The sequence below is a fragment of the Amyelois transitella genome, chromosome 17 (assembly GCF_032362555.1).
Source record: "Amyelois transitella isolate CPQ chromosome 17, ilAmyTran1.1, whole genome shotgun sequence".
Taxonomy (NCBI): domain Eukaryota; kingdom Metazoa; phylum Arthropoda; class Insecta; order Lepidoptera; family Pyralidae; genus Amyelois; species Amyelois transitella.
The window spans coordinates 619,728-640,576 of record NC_083520.1 but is presented as its reverse complement, the minus strand read 5'-3'; the positions used below and the strand labels follow the sequence as shown (position 1 = coordinate 640,576).

General features: G+C 36.4%; 1 protein-coding gene across 1 annotated transcript in view; it reads right to left on the bottom strand.

Annotated features, from left to right (window-relative positions):
- LOC106137196 (uncharacterized) overlaps window positions 1-11,688 on the bottom strand; it is an 85,039-nt gene extending 73,351 nt beyond the window's left edge. Inside the window, exon 1 of the mRNA XM_013337989.2 lies at window positions 11,629-11,688. The gene's annotated coding sequence lies outside the window, so the exon portion shown is untranslated. The remainder of the gene's footprint in view (window positions 1-11,628) is intronic.
- Window positions 11,689-20,849: the final 9,161 nt, after the last annotated feature.

The following is a 20,849-nucleotide window of genomic DNA, read 5'->3' as shown; positions in this document are numbered from 1 at the left end:
CAAACTTGGGATTCTTTTTTTAGGCGATGGGTTAGCAACCTTTCACTATTTGAATCTCAATTCTATCATTAAGCCAAATAGCTGAGCGTGGCCCATCAGTCTTTTCAAGACTGTTGGCTCTGTCTACCCCACAAGGGATATAGACGTGACCATATGTATGTATGTATGTACGTACAACAAAAAAATAACATAAAGCTATTTAGTACAAATGAAAATGGTGAGTGTTTTAAGTGCAATAGTTTTATATATTTTATGATGTTTCACGTATGATAAGATCTCTCATTACAGCCACTAGACTGTGCAAGAATAGAGGCGTGGAGGTCAAGCAGCGGGTATAAAGAGGTCAAACGGAGTGACCTCGACCTCTTGAACTGAGGTCGGCGTGGTTTTGTTTTGTTCATATACTGTGAATATTAATTGAAATGAAGTAAAGCCAACCTAACATATTCCTAAGAGGAGTTCGTGATATCCTAGAAGTAGATATTTATCAAGTTATCAATGTAGTTAGAACTGAATAATATGTTGACATACAAACATATAATTCCGTTCCCGGCACCAACAAAAAAATAGAATAGAACCACTCCATCTCCTTCCCATGGATGTAAACAGCGTAAAAGACTACTAAGAGAAAGGCTAGTAAACTTGGGATTCTACTTGTAGACGATGGGCTAGCAACCTATCACTATTTAATGAGATCTGGATAACTTTTGAACTATATTCTGGACGAGAGAAACAGGTTCCGTAAGCTGGCGTGTTTAACGTCAGTTATAGCTTTATTATCTGCTAATCTTTTTCTAAGAAACCATTAGTTTGACAAGAATTTATTATTTACCGTCACTGAATTATGCAAAATAGAGAATTAGTGTTTTGGACAACTTTTTTTTATCTTTACTCCTTCCTAGAAATGGTTACCTTTTCAAATATCCATTTCTTTTTGTAAAAATTATGAAATTGAAATGATGAAAAATGAAATCGCATATATATACATACATAGATATTAGTTTTATTTTCTCGACGTCCGACTCGGTTTCTATATATTTTATATATAAATATATGAATGTATGTAAGATACATATAATATGCGAGTCTATAATGTATGGTATAATTTATATACCCTTTGCAGAACACCTCTGTACCTGTCGCCCTAGGAAAAGACATTTAACTAGGAAGCGATGGTTTTGGATTCTGGGTTTACATTCTTCTTCCACCTGGCTTTAGTCCCGGTTGCATCCTCACCACTCTGGAGAGATCCTGGATTGGATGAGTCAGGTTATTACACGAAGCGACTCCCATCTGACCTCCGCAACCTTTGCAGGGAAACCTAACCTCACCGCAAGAGCGGTTAACATTGTAACTAATATACTACATAACTTCGAAAATAGTCATTGGTACATAGCCGAGGTGGGATTTGAACCTGTGTCTTTCTGCGTCTGCGCATCACGGATTTTAACCGACGCTTATTAATTTATCAGAAAGTGTATGTATGTATGTATGTATCTCTAGTTGTAACATTCGTAAATAAGATTTTTACATACATAAATATAAAATTTGAATCACTATTTGAATCTCAATTCTATCATTAAGCCAAATAGCTGAACGTGGCCATTCAGTCCTTTCAAGACTGTTGGCTCTGTCTACCCCGCAAGGGATATAGACGTGAACATATGTATATGTATGTATGTATAAATATAAAATCACGCCTCTTTCCCGGAGGGGTAGGCAGAGACTACCTCTTTCCACGATCTCTGCAAACTTCCTTCGCTTCATCCACATTCATAACTCTCTTCATGCAAGCTCGACGGTTTCGGGTACTTTTGACCTGACCCTTTACCAGGACGTCCTTAATTTGATCAAGATACGTTCGTCTAGGTCTTCCCACTCTGACCTTTCCCTCCACACTCTCCATGTACTCGTATATCTGCTTAGTCAACCTGCTTTCATTCATCCTCTCCGCATAACCAAACCATTTTAACATACCCTTTTCTACCTATTCCTGTAACTACATACATACATACAATAAGATGTTGTCATCTCAACAATTCATTATTGCTAAATTCTCTACTAAATTGCAAAATTAAATTTTTTTAAAAAAACAGCAGGCGACATCTGCGAGCTTTCTGACGAATCGCGAGTTCGTTGACCCTGCGCCTGCGCCGCGCAGCCTCCATTCAAGCCTCTCTTTTGTACATGTGTCCTGTTTTATTTATGACTTCCCAATATGGGAGGCGAACTTTCTCGAATTGTTATATAGCGTCTTTATTTTAAGATTCACCGACTTCTGCTTTTGAGAAATAGGTATTTATTCATACATACATCTAGGTATATCCCTTGCGGGGTAGACAGAGCCAACAATCTTGTAAAGACCGATAGGCCACGTTCAACTGTTTTGCTCAATAATAGAATTGAGATTAGAATAATGACTGTTTGCTAGCCCATTGCCTAAAAGAAGAATCTCGAGTGTAAGCCTATTCCTTAGTCGCCTTTTACATCCATAGGAATGAGACGGAGTGGTCCTATTATTTTTTTTATTGGTGCCGGAAACAACACGGAACCAATATATATATACATGTATACACATAAAATCACACGCTTTTTTCCCCACGGGGTAGGCAAAAGCTACATCCAAACAGACTGAAAAGTCACGTTAAGCCATACAGCTGAACGTGGCCTGTCAGTCTTTACAAGACTGGTGACTCTGTCTACCCCGCAAGGGATAAAGACGTAATTAAATGTAGGTATGTATATACAACCGGTAGTGTCAGGCATTAGTAGATATTAAGATAACGTTTTTTTTAATTTACGAGTGGGCGGCTCACAGTCGGGTACCTAATTAATACGACGCGAATAACAGATTCGTATCAATGTTCGGAACTCGATCTGAGAAATACCATTAGGAGTTTGAGAATATATTCACATAAATATTTTGATATTTGATATAGAATAGGACCACTCCATCTCTTTCCCAGGGATGTCGTAAAAGGCGACTAAGGGATAGGTTTACAAAATTGGGACTTTACTACTATTTTGGCTTTATGATAGAATTGAGATTCAAATAGTGACAGGTTGCTAGCCCATCGGCTAAAAAAAAAGTATCCCAAGTATGTAAGCCTATCCCTTAGTCGCCTTTCACGACATCCGTGGGAAACAGATGGAGTGGTCCCATTCTTTTTTGTATTGTTGCCGGGAACCACACGGCTAGTCTTTTATAATGTTGTTCAAAAGGTTCCCGACGTTGGCATGTTGCTACGGCGCGCCGGCGTCGATTTTAATCTCACAATTTGCATGTTGAATTATATCTGCCAATTAAATGTGTAGCCATTTTGTTCACGTGTCCGAGAGTGTGTCTGTCTGTTTACATTTTTCTCGGGAATAGCTTGATACAGGCCGAATCGGCTTTCTTTTGATTTTTATCACGGGGCTCCTTGATACCGGCGTATAGAATTACAGCCGAATGGCCAGGGCTAGTGACGTCACGTAGGGCTTCGCGGTCGGGCGTCCGCTCACCGTGATTGATTTTAGGACTTCGCTTTAGATAATCACAACTCTATATGTAGGTACTACTAGAGGCCGCCCGCGACTTCGTCCGCGTGGAATAGTTATTTTGGCATCATTGAAGCCCTCAAGGATGAATAATTTTTTTTGACGGCCTCTGTGGCGCAGCGGTAGTACGCTTGTGTGTGACATCGGAGGTTCCGGGTTCGAATCCCGGTCAGGGCATGATGACAAAAGAACTTTTTCTGATTGGTCTGGGTCTTGGATGTTTATCTATATAAGTATTTATTATAAAATATAGTATCGTTGAGTTAGTATCTCGTAACACAAGTCTCGAACTTACTTCGAGGCTAACTCAATCAGTGTAATTTGTCCCGTATATATTTATTTATATTTATTAATTTTCCCCGTTTTTTTTCACATATTCCATTATTGCTTTGCTCCTTAAAGTTGCAGCGTGTTGTTATACAGCCTAAAGCCTTCCTCGATAAATGGTCAATTCTACGCAAAAATAATTTTTCAATTCGAACCAGTAGTACCTGAGATTAGCGTATTCAAACAAACAAACTCTTAAAATTTATAATATTAGCATAATTATGTAGATTTATTATAAGTCTTATAGTTAAAAGTGTAGCAAAAGTATCAAAGGCCAGTGATAATTGGACTAATATTTTCTTAAGATTTGTATCTATCCAATTAATTAGCGTGCATTTGGTCACATTGTCCCTACCCTAGGTATAACATACATACATATGATCACATCTATATCCCTAGCGGGGTAGACAGAGCTACCAGTGTTGAAAAGACTGATAGGCCACGCTCAGCTGTTTGGCTTAATGATAGAATTGAGATTCAAATAGTGACAGGTTGCTAGCCCATCGCCTAAAAGAGGAATCCCAAGTTTATAAGCATATCCCTTAGTCGCCTTTTACGACATCCATGGGAAAGAGATGGAGTGGTCCTATTCTTTTTTGTATTGGTGCCGGGTACCACACAGTTTATTAAAAGTCTTAAAAGTACTTATTAAAAGGTCAGTGATAATTGGACCAATATTTTCTTAAGATTCGTATATATCCAATTAACTAGCGTGCATTTGGTCACGTTGCCCCTACCCTGGGTATAAATTGAAAACAAAGGTACCATTTAAGGTGCGGGTTTGGTGTGCCTTAAAAGGAACATCACGAGGAATCGATAGTATGAATCGATTATTTATGCGGCGTTATCTTTGTAGTGATAATCGTGTTTTATCGTTACGTAACATTGATATGCACTTTGTGGACGTCACTATTTGACGTATGTACCTATATATCTTCTTTATGAAATGTGTGCCATCTAAATAATCTGAATAAGTTTAATTCCGATGTCTGTAACTGCCATCTTCTAAATACTATGTCTAGAAATTTGAAATTTGGCCTAATGTGGTCCAGGCCCGTCAAGTCGCGCGACGCCATTTTTATCGCGCGATAAACTATCGCTGTCCCGTTAAACATCATAATAAAAAGCGAAACAGCGATAGTTTCTCGCACGATTAAGACGGCGTCGCGCCTGCTGGGTTTCATTACCACGGGAATATTCCCCGATATTCCCGTGAGAATATTTAATTTTCGCTATACACGAGCTGTGTACTCAATTTTGAAATGTAAATATCGACAGGTCTAACGTAAGCCGGCGCCGTGTGGTTTCCGGCACCAATACAAAAAAGAATAGGACCACTTCATCTCTTTCACATGGATGTCGTAAAAGGCGACTAAGGGATAGGCTTACAAACTTGGGATTCTTTTTTAGGCGATGGGCTAGCAACCTGTCACTATTTGAATCTCAATTCTATCATTAAGGCAAATAGCTGAACGTGGCCATTTAGTCTTTTCAAGACTGTGGGCTCTGTCTAGCCAGAAGGGATATTGACGTGACCATATGTATGTCTAACGTAAGTCATTGTTTGTACGGCACAGTTTGTGTTTATGTCTGTTTGTCACGCGATAATGTCACCAAATCTATTCCGGGTTTAAGGCTGAACGATGGGCGGCGGCCACGCATGTTTGTTATAAGAATTGTTACTCAATGGCACAAAAAGGAGGGTATAATAATATGGTTTTACAGCAGAGTAGAATATGCGCTCCTTCAACTATCGAAAATCTGTAACACCTGATTCAGAACCATATTAACCAGGTAAATCATCCGAATTATGGGAAAAGACGTCTGAACAAAAGTTGTTCAACCTGATGAGCGTTTTATTATGGCGAAAAAAAAAATTGATGATCTGGATCATGTGATGTAGAAGCCAAAGGGACTCTGTTATATATACCTATCGAGTATCTAAACTAAGCAACTCAACTAAAAGGAGTAAAGAAATAATGAAAAATGTGAAAGAAACAGATAAAGTTAAGGGCTTTAATGATGCCCAAAATAACTATTCCACGCGGTGTGTCGCAGGCACAGCTAGTTTTCATAAAATTTTTGATCACTTTGAATTTATATGACAATTATTAAGTAATGTTCAAGCGTCCCATAAAAATGAATAAAAGTTTGGAGTTTGAATTTGGTCGCTTGATCAAAACTGATATTGCATTCTAATTACAATTAATAAATTAGTTTGTTATTCATATCTTATATAATAATATCCAATTTTATGAATGGCGTGTATGTTAGACTTTAATTCTATTATCATTTTTAGGGTCAGACAATTCCCCTTTCAATTCCCATGCAATTGCGTTCGTGCTGCATCTGATAACGGACAATTTGTGGCCGAAACAATTCTATTTTAGGCATTTTATGCGACTAATGTTTTAATTTATGATATTTTTGTCCGCATAGTTACGGAGGTGCAAAAGAAAATTGTTTATCTTTATAAAATTTGTTTCTATTTTTCATTTCTGACGAATGAACTCATAAATCGTGCCGTGTGGTTCCCGGCAGTTCAGCTATTTGGCTTTAAGATAGAAATGAGACTCCAATAGTGTCAGGTTGCTAGCCCATCGCGTAAAAGATGAATCCCAAGTTTATAAGCCTACCCCTTAGTCGCCTTTTACGACATCCATGGGAGAGAGATGGAGTGGACCTATTCTTTTTTCTATTGGTGCCGGGAACCACACGGCACTACAATACATACATATTATCACGCCTCTTTCCCGGAGGGGTTAGGCAGAGACTACATCTTTCCACTCACCACGATGTCTGCATACTTCCTTCGCTTCATCCACACTCATAATCGAGTGAAACTCGCACTAACTCCTCCGATGCATCTCTTCGCAGTGTGAACGGACCCTTAATTGACGTAATTCGGCGCCGTGGCACAAAACAATGGCCGCCTTTCTTTCAACTGTGATTTCTCACGTGCGTTCCGGTCATTCGGTTAAATACTTTCCTCTGTTATTAGCACGTTTCAAATTAATTTGTACGTTTAAACGCCGTGAGATTGCGATTCTGCGACATATTACTAAACACCGATGTGTGCCGTGTGGTTCCCGGCACCAATAGAAAAAATAATAGAACTACTCTGTCTCTTTTTTTTCATAATCATAATCATTTATTCCTTGAATAAGGTCACAATGTAGTCTTTCCCATGGATGTCGTAAAAGGCGATTAGGGATAGGCTTATAAACTTGGTATTCTTCTTTTAAACGATGGGCTAGCAACCCATCACTATTTAACTGTCAATTCTATCATTAAGTCAAACAGCTGAACGTGGCCTATCAGTCCTTCGAGACTCCTTGCTCTGTCTACCTCGCAAGGGATATAGACGTGATCATATGAATGAATGAACAAAATATTTAACACTAAGAAACTTGGTTATAGTACTGCCGTGCATCAAAAACTCGAACCCACTAAAGAATTGAATCAAACTATTTATAATAATACAGGTGAATCAATCTGCATTTGTATGGATTAAAAATATTTATAAAATATAAATATATACAGGACAAATCTATACTAATATTATAAAGCTGAAGAGTTTGTTTGTTTGAACGCGAAAATCTCAGAAACTTCTGGATCGAATTTATTTTTTTTTTTTTTTGAATAGACCATTTGTCGAGGTAGGCTTTAGGCTATATAACATCACGCTGCAACTATTAGGAATTAGCGAAGAAATAATGGAAAATGAAAAAAAAAACGGGGGAAATTATTCATCCTTGTGGGGTTTCAATGATGCCCAAAATAACTATTTCATGCGGATGAAGTCGCGGGTACAGCTAGTGCAATACACATATTGAGTTGAGTTAGCCTCGAAGAAAGTTCGAAACTTGTGTTACGAGATGCTAACCCAACGATGCTATATTTTATAATAAATACTTATATAGATAAACATCCAAGAAATCAGAAAAAGTTCTTTTCTCATTATGCCCTGGCCGGGATTCGAACCTGGGACATCCTGCATCACAGACAAGCGTACTACCACTGCGAAACAGAGGCCGTCAAAGATTGATTGAATAACAGATGCATTAATAAATCATTATCTTTTAATGCCTTTTTCTTATTTTTTTATGCCTTTACAGCCATAAATATCAACGATCTATTGTGGAATATTGAGAAATTACTGAACAATAATTATATGACTGGAGGCTTAGTTTTTATAAGCGTCGTTTGACGTTTTTATTAAGTTTATGAGATATGGACGTTTCGACATGAAGGTGTGGCCGAATCTATTCTTTTAACTTGTTTTGTGACAACTATTTATGTCAGTCTTGCCCACGATGTTCGAATAAACTTTAAATAAACAAACTATGAAGGCGACTAGGGGATAAACTACTAAACCTTGGGATTTTTTTAGGAGATACGCTAGCAACCTGTCGCTATTTGAATCTCAGTCCCATTTTTAAGCCATACCGCTGAACGCGGCCTGCCAGTTTTTATGAGACTGTTGGCTCTATCTACCCCGTAAGGGATAAAGACGTGATTATATTTATGTATGTAGACATATTTACCTATTTAACATATTTCTTGCAAACATATCGTTAATCTATGTGTTTGTGTGCGTATGCGCGTACGCTTCTCTCTCTCTCGCTGTGTGTGTGTGTGTATTATGATGACAAATCATGACGCCTTGTAAGTTTGCATGCCGAGAGTCAAGTCATGCGATTAACCCCACACCTGCGGGATCGAGTATCGGTCGGGGGGTCTCGGATGTAAACCTGGACCTCAGACAGGAATAAAAGGACAAAAACCTGATATTTAACCAACAGGAGATGTCACGTGTCCTGTTAAGATATGTGCGAAAATATGTGTTTAAAAATTAAAGCGTATTTAGCGATTGAATAAGTATATAACTTTCATAAATACATATAATCACGTCTATATCCACTGCGGGGTAGACAGAGCCAACAGTCCCGAAAGACTGAAAGATCACGCTCAGCTGTTAGGTTTATAACTTTATTATGTTCTCAGGAAAATTTGTTTTCAAAAAAGTATAAATAAGTGGATCTTTTGCGTTACTTCAAATATAATATTAAATCATTTATCGTATTTCATCTTTCCATGACCACAAAATTTGAATCTTAGTACTACATATGTTATAGTATCTATCTTTTATTAGGTATGTATAAAAAAAAGCAAAAATCTTTACCTACTCACACACTAATCACGAAATCTCAGAAACTATTGACCAAATAAAGATGAAATTTGGCAGGAAGATTGATTGTTACTAAGAATTAATAAGAAGAATTTTAGCAAATTCCCTAGGAAAAGGGAAATAACGGGATTTTTCGTTTTACGCGGACTATCTCTGGAATTTCATGGATGTTATTAGTTATCTTAAACAAACGTACAAATAGCTGTCTATCAAAAGCTCAAAGCTCCAAGAAGATTATCAAAATAAGAATACATTACACGAGAACCAAGCTATTACGAAATGGGCCGTTTCCTAGAAACCACAGCACGTACAGACAGACAAACATTACGGTCGAAGTCATTACATCAGCGGGCTATCGATTTCCACCGCTAGCTTATATTGCACCTTTCATATTGTTTATCTGTCTAGATAACCCTGGGCCAGATATCTGCTCAGGTCAAGATGAAAAATGATCTGTCAGTGATTGTTTTTTAGCGATAAATGTTGTTCAATTATTATATTACTAGCTGTGCCCGCGATTTTGTTCGCGTGGTATAGTTATTTTGGGCATCATTGAAACCCTCAAGGATGAATAATTTTCCCCGTTTTTTTTTCACATTTTTTATTTATTTCTTCGCTCCTAACAGTTGTAGCGTGATGTTATATAGCCTAAAGCCTTCCTCGATAAATGGTCTTTTCAACACAAAAATAATTTTTCAATTCGAACCAGTAAGTAGTTCCTGAGATAAGCGCGTTCAAACAAACAAACAAACTCTTCAGCTTTATAATAATATAGTAATAGTATAGACATATTTTTTTTAAGACATTTTGTTTTGATTCCCACAAGTCATTCGCCATCAATATTTCGAAACCCCTTCACTGAATGGTTGAAATAGTATCTCAATTTTTCTTAGACATATGAATGATAGATTACTTAAATCGATAGCACCCTCCCATTTAAGGCGAATCATCCGACGTGGTGATTGTTAAGATTGAAATATAATTAGTATCACGCGTCATCCTGTCAGAAATTAATAGAAAATATATCAGTGTTCCATGTGGCGTATGATTATATCACTTATTTAAATAACGGTCTTCTTTAAATGGACAAAGACTACAATCCTACTAATAATATTATAAATGCGAAAGTTTGTGAGTATGTCAGGATGTCAGTATGGATGTTTGTTACTCTTTCACGCAAAAACTACTGAACCGATTACGATGAAATTTGGTATGTGGGTAGCTGAAGACCCAGAATAACACATAGACTTTTGAATCTCAATTCTATCAGTAAGCCAAACAGCTGAACGTGGTCTAAGTATCAGTATTTTCAAGACTGTTGGCTCTGTCTACCCCGCAAGGGATATGGACGTGATAATATGTATGTAATTCTTGCATGGTTCCCGTACTAGCCTTCTTGTAAACAATTTTTGTAAAGTCAAAAACATTAAAATGCAAAAGTTATTAACCAATTTACTTATGTGGACGGTAGCAAACACTAATGTCAAATAAATAAAAAGCCGTAGAGTAATAAGCAGCGTCTTCTTTGAAATTTTAACACTATGATATATTAACACTTGTGTTTAGTAAGTATCTTACTGTAATGGAAAAGGTATGGTTAGCATGAATGATAACTCGTCTTTTTTATACCTCACTAGCTGTGCCCGTGACTTAGACCGCGTGGAATAGTTATTTTGGGCATTATTGAAGCCCTCAAGGATGAATAATATTCCCCGTTTTTTTCACATTCTCCATTATTTCTACCTCCTTCCTTATAGTTGTGGCGTGATGTTATATAGCCTGAAGCCTTCCTCGATAAATGGTCTATTCAAAACAAAAAGAATTTTTCAATTCGAACCAGTAGTTCCTGAGATTAGCGCGTTCAAACGAACAAACAAACTCTTCAGCTTTATAATATTAGTATAGATGGATAAGTTTGACGGCCCCTGTGCTTAGCCTCTGTGGCGCAGTAGTGCGTTTGTCTATGCAACGGGTTCGTTTTCGGCCAGGGCATGATGAGAAACTAACTCTTTCTGATTGGCCTGGATCTTAGATGATTAATTTTTCGATTTTAAGAAATTACACAAATTAAGTTAGCTTCTAAATAAATTCGATCTAATCTTTCGATAAACTTATATCGAAAGATTATAATAAAAACGTATAGGTACGTAGAAACATCTTAGACAGAGGTCAATCATTATTATTCATCATATCTCATCAGCAGGGTTACTCTTGACGCGGTCGAGATAATTGGAATCGTATAAGAACCTACATAACATTATTTTTCAATTGTTATTAAGTATATGGGCACTAAAATGAAAAAAAAAGAATCTGCCACAGAAACAAAAACAGGGAAATGGTAATAAAATTATGATTGACCCCGTTATATATATAATCTTATAAGTATACATAAACTTAATATTAAAAAACTATATTTACGTTCTAAAGTAAGTATTGCTTTCCGTAACTAGGGGCGACGACAAGTTTACAAAATAATCGATTTCTGCATCCGTTTTAAGCTACATATTTTACATACACTGAAAAGGATAACAAACTGTATAAAATAATAACAACAAAAAAAACTTACATACCCATTCGTCCAGTTCAGAGCAATTTAGCGGGAACCACTATGCTGGGAATTAAAAAAAAAACACGACACTGAAAATCATAAATAACAGCACAAAAAAAAATAACTGACAAAAGTATAAATCACTGGCCACTAACATCCACAAAAATTCACCGTCACATTTTCAGAATTGGAAAAGAAACCTTTTCGAATTTTGAATTCTCGAACGCACTCGTGCGTCTCCGCGGACCTCGAAGCGACGACTCCGACAGCTTGCGACCTTTTCTTTCTCCCTTACACTGACTGAATGATAATAGTTGAAAAGAGATGCAAGATCTCGAAAGCCTTGATCGAATGTCTGCAAAAAGTTTAGCTTTTTCGCCGTATTGTTTCTTGTTTTCCCATCGATAAAGAGCTTGTACCACAACTGTAATGTAAACTACTTTATTAGACGTATGTGTTCCATTTATATAATTGTAGAAAGTTAATCTTTAATTGTAGCATCGATTTAGTAATTATTAAATACTAAATCAATGGATTGTTGATGTATTTTTTTTTCTTTTTCACCTTTACGCACAAAAGAATGATGAAAATAGTAAAAGTCAGAACAATTGTATTTTTATTGCACTTAAATTAAAATTATCTTGTCCACGATATGCAGCCAATTTTCATTTTTACATAATTGAATAAAAAATTATGGGTTAAGATTAAAAAAAATGTTGCCGATTTATGCAAGCAGAGGCGACATCCGAAGGTTCTCAGTATGTTTGTGTATTTGTGTGTGTGTGTTTAACTTTACGTCATTTTATATCTTAACTAGCTGTGCCCGCAACTTCGCCCGCGTGGAATAGTTATTTTAGGCATCATTGAAGCCCTCAAGGATGAATAATTATCCCCGTTTTTTTTTTCACATTTTCCATTATTTCTTTGCTCCTTATAGTTGCAGCGTGATGTTATATAGCCTAAAGCTTTCCTCGATAAATGGTCTATTCAACGGAAAAAGAATTTTTAAATACGAACCAGTAGTTCCTGAGATAAGCACGTTCATACGAACAAACAAACTCTTCAGCTTTATAATATTAGTATAGATGTATTTCACTCAGATATAACAGCTAGTGAACTTAATTACATTTGCATATTATTACGAAAGTATCTCGCAGATGTCGCCCCAAGGGGTGCTGTTATTCATCATTTTATTGCTTGTGGTGACATTAAGTTGTATACATACATATAATCACGTCTATATCCACTGCGGGGCAGACAGAACCAACAGTCTTAAAAAGACTGATAGGCCACGTTCAGCTGTTCGGCTGGTTCGTAGTTAGTAGCTAGCATCGGTTAGTTATCAAACTAATGTACCTACATAACTTTGAAAATAGTCATTGGTACATGGCCGTGATGGGATTTGAACCTGTGCCTTTTTGCGCATCACGCATTTTAACCGAGCACCTTTCCGGTTCGACCATCGTCGCTCACATGTTAGAATAGAATAGATTTATTTTCAAAATTGGATACAAGGTATCACTTATTGACGTCACATCACTTAAATCTAATTATAACTACTACCGCTTCCAAAGCGCATGTGTAGAAGAAGCGGCGGAACAAACTACACTGCAGCAAGCAGTTACAACATGTCAGTAACTACAACCTATTTTTATTAATTACCTATCGTCTTTTGGTGCCGTGTGGTTCCCGGCACCATTACAAAAAAGAATAGGACCACTCCATCTCTTTCCCATGGAAGTCGTAAAAGGCGACTAAGGGATAGGTATATAAACTTATTCACTATTTGAATCTCAGTTACTCAATCTCACTATCAATAAGCCAAATAGCTGAACGTGGCCATTCAGTCTTTTCAAGACTGTTGGCTCTGTCTACCCCGCAAGGGATAAAGACGTGACCATATGTATGTATGTATGTATGCATCTTTTATATTAATACAGCACGCCACGCGAAAAGCCGCTAGCTAGAGCTAGTGCTATAACTTAGGGTGCTAGTTATCTAACCCGTCAGTTAGAGTCAACTAAGTGACGTTAATCCGAATGTGGTCAAACAGATCCGGCGAGCGCTGGTTGAATGGTGTGTGGCCAGGAAACAAGAGTTTAGCGACGGCCACGCTGCCTTAAATGTTTTGGTTCGGCGCCATACATTTTAAAGAAAGAAAGAAAAATATTTTATTTGATATCACAAACTTAACTATACTAAGTAACAGGATTTTACAATTTGTGCGTTTTTGTGAATATCAAAAAGGCTTCCTCTCAGCATAATGTTGCGGTCGTAACCACAACGCTGGTTTTCCGAGGACACCTTTTTAAAAAAAAAAATTATTTATTTAAACTTTATGCACGTAAAATGTAAGTACTTACAACTGGTGGACTTAATGCCACAAGGCATTCTCTGCCAGCCGAACCTTTGGACCAAATTTAATGTGAAAAAAGGATATGATAGGACCTTAGTAAAATAAATTGAAGATAAGATTTTGCTCCGAAATTGTATCTTAACATGAGTTTTTCTGAAATATAACATATTAAAGATCAAGCCATCGTTTCCATTTCTCCAACCTGTACCAGCGCCTCTATAGCTTACACTAATCTATACTAATATTATCAAGCAGAAGTTTGTTTGTTTGAACGCGCAAATCTCAGGAAATACAGGTTCGAATTGAAAAAATATGTTTGTGTTGAATAGACCATTTATCGAGGAAGGCTTTAGACTATATAACATCACGCTGCGACTATAAGGAGCAAAAAATAATGGAAAATGTGAAAAAAACGGGAAAATTATTCATCCTTGAGGGCTTCAATGATGCCCAATATAACTATTCCACGCGGACGAAGTCGCGGGCACATCTAGTGTTTAGCGGAGACACCTGACTGCTAGCTAAAGTACACGAAACCGAGGAGTTAGCCTGAAGACAGTTATGAATCTAGATGAAACAAAGGAGAATGCTGACCATCGCAAGTAAAGATGTAGTCTCTGCCTATTCCTACAGGATGTGGCATCGTTTTATGTAGCTACTAGAGATCGCTCGCGACTTCGTCCGCGTGGAAACCCATTCATAACGTAACATTCAATCCAGCGGGAACTCCGGCATAAAAAGAAGGTAACCTATATGTTATTTTGGATCTTCAGCTACCTACATACCAAATTTCATCGTAATCGGTTCAGTAGTTTTTGCGTAAAAGAGTAACAAACATCCATACTGACATACTCACAAACTTTCGCATTTATAATATTAGTAGGATACCTATGTTTCTTTTGATAAAAATTTTAACTAACCTTTGACGTTGGCCTATTTTCTGACGATCCGCGCTTTTTATTGCCACATTAATACTTTACTTTTTTGTATAAGTCTGCTCATGATCACTCCAAATATGTCAGTCATGTTAGATTGTATAAGCGACGAATATAATCTGAATAATTATCGAGGGTGTTGCTTAGAAATGGTACTTATAACTTGTTTGTAGTAACGTAATACATTATTTTGTACCTACATACATACATATGGTCACGTCTATATCCCTTGCGAGAATACAGAGCCCACAGTCTTGAAAAGACTGACACTGTATGGCTTAATGATAGAATTGAGATTAAAATAGTGACAGGTTGCTAACAAATCGCCTAAAAAAGGGAATCCCAAGTTTGTACCTACAAGTTTTAGTTATTGTAATAATTATAATTAGTTTAAGTGTATGTATTTCGAGTTAGTGCTTATATTTGGTAAATTTGATTTTCAAGCGCAAACAATTAAAGTCAATATGAAGTACTTAGGTAAACAATCAAATTATCATCAACAACTATAAAATTTCTAATATCTCAGTTCCCAACGAAACCTCGTAAGTTTACGAGGTATAAACCAACAAACAGACCATAAAATTAAATCGTCGACATACAATTATCTCGAAACATGATACTTATGTTGTTCAAAATAATATTTAATTTAAAACATATGAAATTTGATTCGAGTTAGAGTTCAAACATTGAATTAGTATAAATGTCGTTATTATCAACGTAGAAATAATCATTTAAGTAACTAAGAATTATTTTATCAATGTGAAGGGCATTTTTTTATTGTGTATATATGTATGTTTGTTTGTTACCTCTTCACGCGTAATCTACAAAAGCTTCTTGAAATTCGTGTACATATAATAAGAGTCTGGAGGACATAGCGTACCGTTCATACCGGTAACAACAATAGATAAATAGATAAAACTCTTTATTGCACCATAAGAGTAAAACATACAAAACAGACAGAGATGGTACAAAGGCGGACTAATCGCTAATGCAATCTCTTCCAGTCAACCTTTGGGTGGAAGGAAACCAAACAGGAGATTGTCGTTGGCGCCAATTACCTGTATTGTTATGTAGGTGGCGCTAAATTCGCGCGGACGAAGTTGCGGGTAAATGCTAGCTTTAAAATATAAGTACATGCCTATAGAAATAAGTCCAAGGTCATGTTCTCATGAGAACGGCGAGTTCCCATGGACCACAAAGAGACCATTCAAACATCCATATTAGTAAGTTACGAAATACCTCATTGAATTAGTTTAGAAATAGGTGCGGTGCGCCTAAATCCATAGGTAAGTTCAAATGATAATAATATAAAACGTATAAAAGGATGTGTGTTTGTTTCTCTTTCACGCAAAAACTTCTGAACGAATTTTTATGAAACTGTGTCTTAATATAGCTCAAACATTGATCACCATTATAATTAATTTGATAAAAATAAAATTGTCAAGTCGAAAAAAATCCCGTTACTTCGTTTACGCGGTCGAAGTCGCAGTTAGTATTAAATAAAAAAATACTATATACGGGAGAGATAACACTGATTGAGTTAGCCTCGAAGTAAGTTCGACACTTGTGTTACGAGATACTAATAACTCAACGTTTCTATAAAATAATAATAAATATTAATATAGATAAACATCATGTAAGTACCTACCTACTTTTAAAAAGAAAACAAATATGAGCAGGATGCCGGAAATTACACAGCACCCAACATAGCCATTAAACAACCTCCTTTTAAAAGAATCGATTGGACTAACTTTGTTGATATGTTTAATTTTAAATTGATTATGCAAAACGGAACAATTTGATACGCAATTTTCCTGTCTCGACGTCCGGATTGGCAAAAATAAATTGTACCAAATACCTGCTTTAAAAGTGCACTGTCCTGATTTAATATAATATATAGGTACGGGAGAAATTACATAGATTGAGTTAGCCTCGAAGTAAGTTCGAAACTTGTGTTACGAGATACTTACTCAACGATACTATATCTATACATATAATAAATCTGTAGAAAGGTCAATTCTGTACATTGAAAATATTGAAAAAATAAATAGCAGGGGGTGTTACTGGATCGATACCAAACACAAAAATGTGATTAAAAAAATTTTTGTCTGTCTGTCTGTATGTTCAGGCATCACGTGAAAACCAACGGTTCGATTTTGATGAAACTTGGTATAATTATACCTTATTATCCTGGGCGTAAAATAGGATACTTTTTATCCCGAAAAAATACGAAGAAAAAAAAAATCTTAATTTTTCAGTTTATCCATAGACGTTGTTCTGTAGAACCGCGAACACACGTTGTGTTACCCGCAGTGGATTTAGCGCCGTAACCTGTAGCGCCTAAAGTCGGCTTTGGCTTGAACCGTTTGCTGCACAAGCGGGCCGCTACTAATTACTATGAAAAAAATACTACATAGCTACATTAATTCCCATCAAGCTGAAAATGAGTATAATTATTTAAAACACAATCAAAAGCATTATTTCAAAATTCCCCATGATTCCGGTTTAAGGAAAAAAATTTACTCACGGTCAAAGGTAAAAAATGGGTGTATCGCAATTTTCTTTAAAACGGTAAGTTTTTCAAATCGGAAAATTATATCAGACATAAATTGTAGATCATAAAGTTATCTATAAAAAAGGTATCAATATTTTTTTTCAACAAAGCTACCTTTTCTGTGATATAACGATGCAAAAAGTTGCAAGCGTCATAATATGCATCCGTTTCCTTGCCACCTCTGAGGTAGTGTACAATTAGCGCGTTTTTTTTTTACATTTTTATTATTAAACTTGAAAAAGTTTGAAATAGGTTAGAATAAACACGTGTTTTCACTACGCAGTGGCACTCAAGACTAACTTTCGCATTTATTATTTAAAAAAAAATAGAATAACCCTAAGTGAAGAAAATCATCTTAGGACAATAATAGAGATTACAATTATCAAATTCAATGCAATAATCAAATTAAAACTAAAACTACTTATAAAAAGAAAGAAAAAAGATGACTACAAACTAAAATTTAATTTATAAATTGTACAGTCCTTGCAGAGCATCAACATGTGGGAATGTGCCCAGAAGGCTGGCATCATTGCCAATTCGAATGGCAATGCTGTTTCTCTGAGCCAGATAATTTCCAGCCCTCCGGTCAAGAGATACCTCAATTAGCTTTTTCGACAATTGTCGGAAAAGCTGATGGGCAGATAGGCCCCCCGGTCCCAGAGTTTCTACCCCAAAAGGTTCAAAAGTATAGATATTACCGATAACTACATATTTGCGCCTTTTGTGGTTTTTTGCCTCATTTGAAGCAGAACGGCCTTAGATTTAGTAACCTGAAGATGAGACGGCACAAGTGTGTCGACACAAGTAGCATCCCACACCAAAGGCCGCCCCAATCTCCAGGGTACCAAAGTCATACCATCCGGTCTCTTGGCATCATCCTGAGCCAGACCGTTTGGTTCTAGAACGGCTGGAACATGGATGGTGGCAAGAGCACGGAGGATTATATCATTTAGGGCGGCATGGCGCTCTAAACGGCCGGCACTCCTAGGGCATGAGAGGCCGTGGTGTCCATAGCCGACAACGGTATCCCCGCAAGGACAACTATTATTAAAGACTAACGGTATTTCATGAAAATTCAAAAATTCAAAATTCAAAATTTTTTATTCATTATTATAGGATATTATTATATCGCTTAATAATTGTCGTATGGTTTAACAACTTGGTTGACGTCAAATATATTACTTAAAAACTAAGTTTACTGCCGCTTCCAAGGCGTCAGTGCAGAAGAAGCGGTAACAAACTGCACTGCAGCATTTTCTTTAACAACGTCAACTTCACAATATTAAATTATACTTAGAATATAATGTGGACGGGAGAATACATTGTTCACGGGAGATTTATATATTTAGAAAGTCATACCATCCGGTCTCTTGGCATCATCCTGAGCCAGACCGTTTGGTTCTAGAACGGCTGGAACATGGATGGTGGCAAGAGCACGGAGGATTATATCATTTAGGGCGGCATGGCGCTCTAAACGGCCGGCACTCCTAGGGCATGAGAGGCCGTGGTGTCCATAGCCGACAACGGTATCCCCGCAAGGACAACTATTATTAAAGACTAACGGTATTTCATGAAAATTCAAAAATTCAAAATTCAAAATTTTTTATTCATTATTATAGGATATTATTATATCGCTTAATAATTGTCGTATGGTTTAACAACTTGGTTGACGTCAAATATATTACTTAAAAACTAAGTTTACTGCCGCTTCCAAGGCGTCAGTGCAGAAGAAGCGGTAACAAACTGCACTGCAGCATTTTCTTTAACAACGTCAACTTCACAATATTAAATTATACTTAGAATATAATGTGGACGGGAGAATACATTGTTCACGGGAGATTTATATATTTATGAGATTTAATATTGAAAAAAGAAAAATATATATATATATATATATTTTATGGATTGCCAATTTTAAAAAGATTTATGTACAGAGTGTACTGAAATTTTGATTTAAGTTCAAATTAAACTACAATTAATTACGAGGTTCCTGTGCCAAGCTCGAGCCAGATGTTTTTATCATTAAGGTAATCATCAGTCCTATAATAAGCCTTCTCACAAAGTACTTTCTTTACATACTCTTTGAATTTTCGGTAGGGCATATCAAGAACAGACTCCGCCAACCTATTATAAAATCGTATACAGTTCCCCATAAATGATTTACTGACTTTGCTAAGCCTATGAAACGGTATGACTAATTTATGTTTATTACGTAAATTTCTATCAGTTGTGGCACTAACTTTTTGAAAAAAAGAGGTATTTTTCCTAACATACATTATAAGATCAAAAATGTACTGGGACGCTACTGTAGGTATGTTTATTTTCTTAAAGAGTTGTCTTAATGAGTCTCTTGGTCCTAAGCCGTAAATTGCGCGAACGGCCCTTTTCTGAATTATAAAAATAGTTTGTATATCAGCCGCGCTACCCCATAAAAGTAAACCATAAGATAACAAGCTATGAAAATAGCTGAAATAAACAAGCCTAGCTGTAGCTACATCTGTCAATTGTCGGATCCTCCTAACAGCATAAGCGGCAGAGCTAAGTCTATTGGATAGTTTAGAAATATGAGCACCCCACTGTAGCTTTGCATCAATTATAATTCCTAAAAACTTTGTATTTTCAACAAATTCTAATTTCTGGCCTTCCAGTATTATGTCAGTATTGGCCTGCCTTACGTTTGGAAGGGTAAATTTAATGCATTGGGTCTTATTAGCATTTAAAAGAAGATTGTTGGTTGAGAACCAGATAGATATGGCCGACAGTATATTATTAACCGAACTTACATTTTCGCTATGGCGATCTAATTTAAATATTAAAGAAGTGTCATCGGCAAACAGCACTATACCCGCCTGTTTTTCCACCATAAAAGGCAGGTCATTGACATATACCAAGAAGAGGAATGGTCCTAAAATTGAGCCCTGAGGAACACCAATTGAGACGCTTGATCCGCTTGACTTTACTCCATTAATATCTACAGTGTTGAGCATTCTGAGATAAAGCAGCTATACGACCCTAGCCACGTACACAATTAAACAGAGAGACAGATGTTGTCTCAAGGTTTCACTACAGTATAAATGAAGGGACTGGGTTTCATTATACTTATGTATATTTTATATTTTGAATTCAAGTTAAAATTACCGACAGAACAATATTTTTACTTATATTACTGCTACATAGAGTATATACGAGACGTGCTTATGCATATGCAATATGCATACGCTTGCAACTTTTTGCATCGTAATCATCATCATCTTCATTTTCATCTCAGAAACGGTAGCTTTATTGAAAAAAAAATATTGATTCCTTTTTATAGATATCTTTATGATCTACAATCTATGTCTGAGGTAATTTTCCTATAAAACGTTTTGAAGAAAATCGTGAAAATCCCATTTTCTTAC